We start from the raw sequence: 10,364 nt of genomic DNA, 5'->3' as shown, positions 1-10,364 counted from the left end.
TTAATTATTTAAACTTGGTTGGGCCAAGGCCAAAAACAACCATCATTACAATATTCAGAAATACTTTTAGTTGCAACTATCCTTTCCTTACATAGGTGTAGATTTACTCTAGATTATGGGATCGGGATCCATGTAGATTCTTCATCATTCTTGCTAAAAGCTCCTTGTGGCAGGAGGCATGCCTGGTTTGCTTTTGCGTCTGCTTCCTTATTTGAGCCATGTAGAATATGGAAAAGAAGGTAGGAGGAGAAATCTTGGAGCACGTATCTCAGCCTTTGAAGTGTCTTGTTGAGCGCCAGATTGCTGAAGTGGTCCTCCGAGTTTAATATCTTTATCAAAATTTTTGAGTCCCCAAATACTTGTATTTCCTTATTTCCTTTTTCACATGCTATCTGACAGGCTTTTAGTAGCCCAAGGATTTCTACTTGGTTTTTGGTTCTTTGTCCAAGGCCCCAGTTGAAGCTATCTTCTCGAATTCCCTCCGAGGAGTAGATCACTCCACTTGCTCCTGCTATCCCTGGATTGCCTTTGGAGGCACCATAAAAAAGATTGTTGTTTTACCCTGTTTCCTCCACCAATCTTGAAAATCTGAGTCTATTTCTTGTAATCTCCATACAAGAGTTTTACTGGGGCAAGTGGTGTTCTTTATCCTGTCTCGAAAAATATATGTTCCCATCCATTTCTTTTCTTCAGGGAGAAGTGTGTTATCATTTTTAAGGGGGTGATTGGCCACAGTCTCGAGGAGTAGTGCTTTTGCTTTTGCTGCCACCTTCAATGGGGAATTCAAAATGTTGTTGAAGATCTTATCGTTTCTGGCGAGCCATATTTTCCAGCAGACGTATTTAGGAACTACTTTCCAGATTCTGTTCCATGTTGTCTTTCTTTGGGTCTTGTGAGGATATCGCATTCTCCAGGTGCTGAAAAGGTTAGCTATTTTGACTTGTGATGGGGCAGAGACATTGAGACCTTGGAGGATGCAGTCCCAGACTTCTTGAGCAAAAGTGCAATCCACGAACACATGCTCCATGGTTTCCTGAGCTTTGTAGCAAAGAGAACACCAATGTGGCCCATGAATGCCTCTTTTACTCAGATTGTCACCAGTTAGCACTTTCCCATGCATTAAAACCCAGGTGAAGAAGCTTATTTTGGGAAACCCAAGAGTATCCCAAATATGTTTCTACACCGATGCAATGTGGCTCGAACCTTGTTGTGCTTGAAGAGAGGCAAATCCATGCCTTACCTTGTAAATTCCAGTCTTTCCCCATCCCCATTTATCCGTCGAACGCATGTGAACTGGTGCTAGGCCCATTAACGCTTCTTCCAGGAGAGTCTTTTGACTGTGTAGTTATTCAAGAACTCGTCAAATTTCCCAATTTCTCCATTTTCTGAAGTCATCACAAGTCAAAATATCTGCCAGGGTGAGGATTCCTTGCTGCATGAGGAAGTTCCTGATTTCTTTGATTGCTTCATTTTTGCTCAGAGGCAACTATCCCATTATGCTATCTTGCCACAACATCGTGTTTTTTCCGTTGCCTGGGATGTGATACAAGTGATTTTGAAAGAACTCGAGCCCCTGGTGGTAGAGGTGCCATATCGACGTCCCTTTGATGTTGTTATCTATCTGAATGTTTCTTAGCATTGAGCCTTTTAGATTTTTTTTTATGACCTAACTGACAGGGTGTTTGCTATTTGAGAAGAGGGTCTAGAGTATTTTGCCTCCAAGAGCTAGATTGGCAAGGCCTGGGTCTCTTATTTGCAGGCCTCCTTCATAGATGGGATGTTTAACTATATCCCAATTCACTAAATGGAATTTTCTTTGATTTCCTCTTCCTCCTCTCCACAGAAAATCCCTGATCATTCTGGAGATCTGTTTTGTGATCTTCTTTGGAGCCAGCAGAAAGGAGGCCTGATAGATTGGCAAGGAGGACAAAACAGATTTTATAAAGATGAGTTTTCCAGCATTGGTGAGCCATTGCCCTCCCCAAGCTGTAATCTTGGACTTAATTTTGCTTATTACCTCTTTCCACAATGATAATTTGTTAGAGCCCAGGGTTATTGGTAACCCGAGATATTTGATTTTATCCCAAGAAGCATATCCCAAAAATCCTAAGGAGTAGGCTATTCTCTGAATTGCTTGTTGATCCACATTCCACCCGTATATTGCACTTTTCCTTTTATTTATAAGAGCTCCTGATATGCTGCAGTATTTTTGAAGGATTCCACTGTAAACTTTGGCTATCTTGATGGAGGCTCTGCCTAGAAGAAGAGAATCATCTGCGAATAATGCATGGTTGAGAGGCTCTAGCCCTTTCGTCAACCTGACTCCTGGAGTTGTCCCTGCTTTCTTTTCAGCTGTCAGTTTTCTACTTAACGAGTCTACCATCAGTATGTACAAGAAAGGGGAGAGGGGGCAACCTTGCCTTATTCCCCTCGAGGCTTGAAAATAGTTTGTTGGCCTGCCATTAACTAAAGGTGCTATCCATGGCTTTTCAGTACAAGCTTTAATCAAATTGACAAAGTTAGAGCTGAAACCAAAGGAAAGGAGGACTTTGTACAGGAAAGAAAGATTTACCTAGTCGAATGTGTTTGCCATGTCGAGCTTTATGAGCATACCTTGCTCCTGCCGAAGGTAACTGGAGTGTATGACTTCTTGCACCTGTATTACATTGTCTAGTATGTGTCTCCCTTTGACAAAGCCTCCTTGGGTGGGAGAAATGAGTTTCCCAAGCAATGGCTTGATTCTGTTTGCCAACAATTTTGTCAGTATTTTGTATGATGCATTGCAGAGTGAGATTGGCCTAAACCTGTCAAAAGTGCCCGGATTCACTTCTTTTGGTATTAATGCAAGGAAGGTAGAGTTAGTACTACTTCCCACTTTGGATTTTTTATGAAAAGCTTTAATCATCCTCAGAATATCAGTTTTTATTGTTTCCCAACAAATTCTATAAAAATGAATTGAGAAGCCGTCACATCCTGGTGCCTTGTCTAGTTCCATGGACCAAATTACTTTACATATTTCTTCCTCAGAGAAAGGTTTCGTAAGACTAGTGTTGTCCTCCTTGCTTACCAAAGATGGAATGTGGGAGAGAAATTACGAGATGACTTCTTCACTCCCATTCCCATCCTCTTTATATAGATTCTGGAAATGATCTTTTGCTGCCTTTTAAGTTGTTCTTGGCCTTTGAGCACAGTCCCATATGAGCAAGTGATTTCAGAGATATGATTTCGAGATAGTTGGGCTCTATATTGCCTATGGAAGAAAGAGGTATTTCGGTCTCCAACTTTAAGCCACAGGCTACAAGACTTAAGCCTCCAAGTCTCTTCTTCATGGTGGAAAGTGCAAAATGATTTGGTTTGGGAAGCTTGTTCTTTTTCTAAATCTGAAGCAGATATCTACTTACTTTCCAAATCCATATGTAGATCTAATAAAAACTAAAATGTCTCCTTTCTGTTGCTGGTAGGAGAATTTGAGGGTTCTTTAATCCATTTTTTCAGAGCTCTCTTGGTTATTTTTAGTTTCTGCTCCCACACAAAGCTAGGAGATCTTGTCACGGGTATGGATGATGCCTCCAAAACAATTTCCATGAACCCTTCTTTCCCTAACTAGAGGGGTTGAATCTAAAGGGGATAGGGCCCAAATTTTCTTCCTCTTCCAGTTGTAAGAGAATAGGTTTGTGATCTGAGGCCAGCTTTGGGAGAATTTTCGAGGAGATCAATCTTTTTCCTAGAAACAAAGAGCTCTGTGCTAGGAAGCGATCTAGGCGAGCAAAGATGTGTTATGCCCCAGCTCTATTGTTTGTCCAAGTGAAAAGACCTTTCTTCGGTTTGAAGTCAAGAAGATCCCAATGAAGTATTAGCTCCTCTACTAATGGAAGCATTTGGTCCCTGCCACTATTGCCACCTCTCTTTTCTTTTGGATCAATGATGAGGTTGAGATCTCCAGCCACTATTATATTCTGAGGGGAGTAAATGTCTAAGAAATCAGACAAGGTCTGCCAACATTCTTTCTTCTCTGTAAGGTGGACTGGAACATAAAGGTTGAAGAGAGAGATGGAGAGCTTACTAGAGAGGTGTCGAAGTTCGGTGAATATCCAATGTTGGGTCTCAAAGGAGCTTTCTAGTTGATACTTGTCCTCTAACCACAATGTTGCTAGGCCACTAGAGGAACCTCTTGCACTAATGGCCTTTCCTGCATTTTTCCCCATTTTAATTTGCTGATCTCAAGAAGGGTTTCCCCTTCAATCTTAGTCTCTTGGAGCATGAGGATCTCGGGAGTTTCTATTTTTCAGAATGTCTTTGACTGCTTCAGCTTTCGAAGGGTTTCGTAAACCTCTGCAATTTCCAAGAGACTAGTTTCATTATTGAACGGGATTGGAGCGAGTTGATCCCCACTTAGAGGGCCCTGTTCTAGTGTTTCTCCCGATAGACATTTCAATGGTGTATTGGTTGCCTTGCATTTTTTGCCTCTCCACCTCTTCTTCCCTGGCTTCCTTATGAGATTTCCTTCCAACTCTTTTAGAGGGTCTCTTGAATGTCTCATCTTCCAATGACCCAGAGGTTTTCGGGGGTTTTTTCCTTATCATTTTTGCATATGTAGGTGAGGAGGAGGTTCCTGTTGGGGAGTCAAGTTGGGTTACTTCTATGTTCTTCTTTTCTGCTTCGAGTGAAGGAACTTGGCATTCAATCTCCTCTATCTCTGTTTCTGGAATTTTGATTGAAGTGTTGAGGGTTTCGAATGGGTTTATTGAGGCTGTTGTCTTTGGTTATTCTCCTCTTCCTTCCATTTGAACCATTCCTATTAAGGGAGTTCCAGACTCCATCGGTACCTCTTTCCCTTTATTCCTGTTACTCACCTTGGCCTGGACTGCTTTCTGCACTTGGATCCATTTTTCTCCTTTCGACTTCTCTAGATCTTCCTCCTCCTTTTTTTTTGTAGTATCTTGTGAAATGCCCATATTCATGGCAATTTCTACATTTGAATGGTAGCTTCTCGTAGTCTAACTCTTGGATATAAGACAAGTTTGTGTTATAGATCTGATATGAAAATAAACCCAAGAAATAACAAGATCTGAATATAGATAGAAATGATTCACTTTATTGATCAAACCCTTAAGGTAGGGCAACACCATATATTCACTCCTTAAGGAAGGAGAACACTCCACAAGCCATATGCCTGTTCATACAATAATCCTTCACCTCCCTCAATGTGGAGTCTCTAGCCTCTTTATAGGCCTCATACATACAATACCATGGGTCATTACCATGGTTCCCTCAATACCATCTATCTAATACCATGGGCCCATTACATTATTACTAACTACTTGTGGTCCCTTACATGATATGGGTTAACCACCTTATTTATTACTATGGCCCATCCCATTATTACATTATTCCCTTGGATACCTCCCTTTGTACCCCATGTTATCCCCCCTAGGTATATAACATTCCACCCCCCTTAACATGTTTCGTCCCCGAAACATGAGAAGAACACAAATAATAAGATCTACTCAAAAGAGTAGTCCACTGGTACCATGCACGTGCATCTAGCCATCCAAGAGAAAGGTGAACCCTCGATCTTGCTGGTGCCTCGCTCGCTTGAGATGGAAGTTGACCGTGGTAGCTCTTCTGTGTTGATGTGTAGTAGGTGGATCTTCGCTCCTCTCTATCTGTCATGTGGGGGTTGTTGTCCTTGTGGCTAATTGGTTGCCATTTTGTTGGTTGTTTTCTTGCAGGGTGATGTGGGTGATGATATGTTGAAGTTTTAACCCATGGTGTCTTTTTATTTAATTCACCCTGTTGTGGTGCCTGCTGTGGTGTCTTATCTTCCAATATTACTTCAACCACTGAGCCCTCATCTGATGTATCAGCACCTGTATCCTTTTCTGCTTCAGCCTCTGTTTGTGTTTGATTGTCGATCATCAATGGCTCATCATCTGATATGTTAGTCCCTGGAACATCTTCTGCGTCAACCTTCATGGACTCTACTTGTTTATTGATGGAAATATCCTGTAATGTAATTTTCTTCTTTTTATACCAGAGCTTCAGGAATTTCTTCTGCACATTAATATTGATAGTACCCATGGATTCCATCCAAGGATATCCTAAAACAACATCCATATTATCCATCTCTGAAGTATAAAAATCACCATGCCACACATACTTATCCATAGAAATCTTCAAATCCTTATACACTTGAACATCCTCATCATCCACTTGTGTGTTTTCAATGTGTTTTGCTGGAACTTGCAATTTTTTTACCAAATTAACATTCATAAAATTGTGCTTGCAACTAGGATTTATAGATACAACGATTTTCTCCTTCTGAATCAATCCATGAACCTGCAATAAGGAGACACCCGTAGAAAATAACCCTTTACGTGTCTCATTCTCCTTTTTTCTAGTCCGAGACCATTTGTTTAAAAGGACACTTTCAAATTCTGCATCTGAAAGTTTGGACAACTGCTTGTCGTCAAGTGAGAAATACCATTTGTAAGCCTCATCTCTGAAATTAAGCCACACTGAATCCTTCCAATTTTTTGCCCATACTGACTTAGTTTGTTTTATGTAGGGCTATCATCTTTTCCAGTAAAATTTTCCATGAAGAGGGTTTGAGAAAAATTCACTTACTTGGCGAAAATTTGAAATGGCCACAATTTCATCAATATTGCTCAGAATCCCTATTATGAACTATTTTTGGAAATGGAACAATCATTTTGCATCTACCCATGTGATAGAAATCCTGATCCAGGCACTGGAATTTCAGATCTGCACTACAACTCTCCCGTCGTCACCAAAATTTCTGCAAAAAAGAGCTGATTTTAAATCAGCGATATCTCCCTCATCCGGACTCCGATTCGACTGATTTTTTTTTTGAAATTGGGTAATTTTTCCCAAAAAATTCAGATCTGCAATTAGATTTTGTAGATCTTGCACTAGGACGTCCAAATCTACGCCGCAAACTCGCTGCCCCAAAAAATTGTCTGCAACACCACTGATTTTTAGATCAGCGATATCTCCTTCATCCGAACTCCGATTCGACTGATTTTTTTTTTAAAATCGAGTATTTTTTCACAAAGAATTCAGATCTACAATTAGATTTTGTAGATCTTGCACTAGGACGTCTAGATCTGTGCCGCAAACTCGCTGCCCCGAAAAATTGTCTACAACCCCACTGATTTTTAAATCAGCGATATCTCCTTCATCCGGACTCCGATTCGACCGATTTTTTTTTTGAAATCGGGTATTTTTTCACATAGAATCCAGATCTGCAATTAGATTTTGCAGATCTTGCACCAAAACATACAGATCTAATCTGCAAACTCGCCGCCCCAAAAATTTCCTGCAAAACATAAGAAAAATTCTCCACTTTTTTGCCCAGGAAAGTGCTCTGATACCACTTGTTATAGATCTGATATGAAAATATAAGACAATGAAAATAAACCCAAGAAATAACAAGATCTGAATATAGATAGAAATGATTCACTTTATTGATCAAACCCTTAAGGTAGGGCAACACCATATATTCACTCCTTAAGGAAGGAGAACACTCCACAAGCCATATGCCTGTTCATACAATAATCCTTCACCTCCCTCAATGTGGAGTCTCTAGCCTCTTTATAGGCCTCATACATACAATACCATGGGTCATTACCATGGTTCTCTCAATATCATCTATCTAATACCATGGGCCCATTACATTATTACTAACTACTTGTGGTCCCTTACATGATATGGGTTAACCACCTTATTTATTACTATGGCCCATCCCATTATTACATTATTCCCTTCGATACCTCCCTTTGTACCCCATGTTATCCCCCCGGCCCATTACATTATTACTAACTACTTGTGGTCCCTTACATGATATGGGTTAAGCACCTTATTTATTACTATGGCCCATCCCATTATTACATTATTCCCTTGGATACCTCCCTTTGTACCCAATGTTATCCCCCCTAGGTATATAACAGTTATCCCCCCTAGGTATATAACAGTTTGCTATTGTTAACTTTATGGATTCAGGTAACCCTATTTCCAAATCAACTTCGACGCATATTCTTGCACATGAATATTGATCCCTTCTCTCTGCTCTTTCTATATATTTTCCCAGGGTGTTACCAATCATTTCTAGTGACTTCGAGTTCCAGCAGTGCAGTGGAAGATGAGGGAGGCACACCCACACCGAAACTACTAACAACACATCTTGTGTCACATCAAAATCTGGAGACCATGAGTTTAGATACAGACCCTGAGGACCCATGAAATATGGTCCACTCCTAAAGATGAGATTTTTGTCTTCTATTGAATAAAAAACAAAGACAAAAGAGCCCTTACAAACCAAGAAAATTCCAATGCCTTCCTTTACTACTGGTTGCCAGTTCCTCTGGTACCCATGCCTCCACAGCCTTGGGGGAAGGCCATAGCCCTGTAAATTGACCTATGAGCCCTCTTTCAGCTAAGTTTAAAGCAGATCTGGAAGAATCTTCAATGGGCAGGGTGACTGTGGGGATGCTGTCAAGTTTCTTTACAAACTTGCGCTGAGTATCCCTTGCTGGGCATTTACTACTATCACCAATCAGCTTCCTGAATGCAGGGATCTCTGGTGGAGGAGGCGAAGGAGGAGGGGCCTCAGGGCCCCCTCTCAGGGCCATGGTGATGGAGCAAGTACTCAAATCATACCAGGGGCTGTTGTGCGTGCAAAGAAGAGGTTTTCAAAATGGTCAACCAAGAAATAAATGAAAATTTTTAGCTTACACAAAAAAATCACATTTTACATAGGTGTGTTTTGCCATCTTTTATGTGTCTAATAAAATCAGAATATATATATATATAATATTCTTAATTTCATTTTACTTCTTTCATATTTAATAAAATCATATTTTATGTATTTTTTTACAAATAAATGAAAATTTTTAACTTATACAAAATATTCACATTTTACATAAGTTTGTTTTGCTGTCTTTTACGTGTATGATAAAATCAGAATCTATATATATATATATGTATACATATACATATACATATACATATACATATATGTCTAATATTCTTAATTTTGTTTTACATCTTTCAGAATATATATCAATATGTCTAATATTTTTAACTTTATTTTACATTAGTGAGTTTAGTGCAGTTATCTTTTTTCTTTTATGATTTGATTACTAAATTTATGAAGGCATACATACTCTATTTTCTCTCGTTTTGAAACTGTGACATTTTAAGACAAAACACATGCTCTTAACCATTAAGCTCATATATATAGACATTGTATATTCCTATATTTAATGCGTTGCGATAAAAAATATTATTATTTTTATAACATTTTATTTATAAAAAAATATTATATTGATTTAAGTAATCACAAAAAAATATTTCTTCTAAATTATTATTGTAATAAACAAGTGTAACATACAACATTGCTAGGTAGTACTTAATTTTTATGCAAAAAGTAATTGATAATTTTAAATTATATATATATATATATATATATATATATATATATATATATATATATATATATATATATATATATATATATATATGTATGTATGTATATGTAACCTATTTTAATATAATTTTAAATTAATATAATATTAAAAATGTTATGCCCACGGGGCTTTGGATAGACGGTGAATGGGTGCACTGTTAAGGCACTCCTTGCGATAGGTCACCGGTTCAAATCCCCGTGGGTGCGTAGGTTCGTCTTAACAAAGAAAAAAAAAAAAAAAAAAATATTAAAAATGTTATAAAATAAAATTAAAATAAAGTATTTATAAAATATTTTGATTTTAAAATGAGTTATGAGTTTTGGACAAGTGGTATCTATCCATGGTTAAGAATATTGTTATATTGCAAGTATTAAGTTTTAATTTAAAATATGCTATAAAATAAAATTAAAATAAAATATTTGGATTTTGAAATGAGTTATGATTTTTTCCACAATATTGGCTAAAGCCTAAATTATTATCACATTCGGGGAATATAATTTCTTTATTTTTCAATATAATTTTTATATCTCACAATTCAATTTAAAACCACATAAAAATAGTCATCAACCAATTTACATTTTAAAAAATTTAAATTATTTTTAAGTTTTCAATACTTTAATAAACTTCTTAGATTTTGTTTAAAAATTTCAAAACTAATTGAAATTCAAATATTTTTGACCAAAAAAAAAAAAAACAACAACATAACTTGCCTTCATTATAATAAAACATAATTTATTTTACTTAAATAATTATTATTTTTAACATTTTTTAAAAGAAAGGTACGGAATAACTATTTTGATTTTATATCTATATCTATATATATATATATATAGATATATACATATGGAAGTTATGAAATAACTAGTTTGATTATAT

Source organism: Pinus tabuliformis, chromosome 9, assembly GCF_031772625.1.
Source record: "Pinus tabuliformis cultivar Carrire ecotype Pingquan chromosome 9, CPIR1, whole genome shotgun sequence".
NCBI classification, from domain to species: domain Eukaryota; kingdom Viridiplantae; phylum Streptophyta; class Pinopsida; order Pinales; family Pinaceae; genus Pinus; species Pinus tabuliformis.
Note: the sequence above shows the minus strand (reverse complement) of the source record.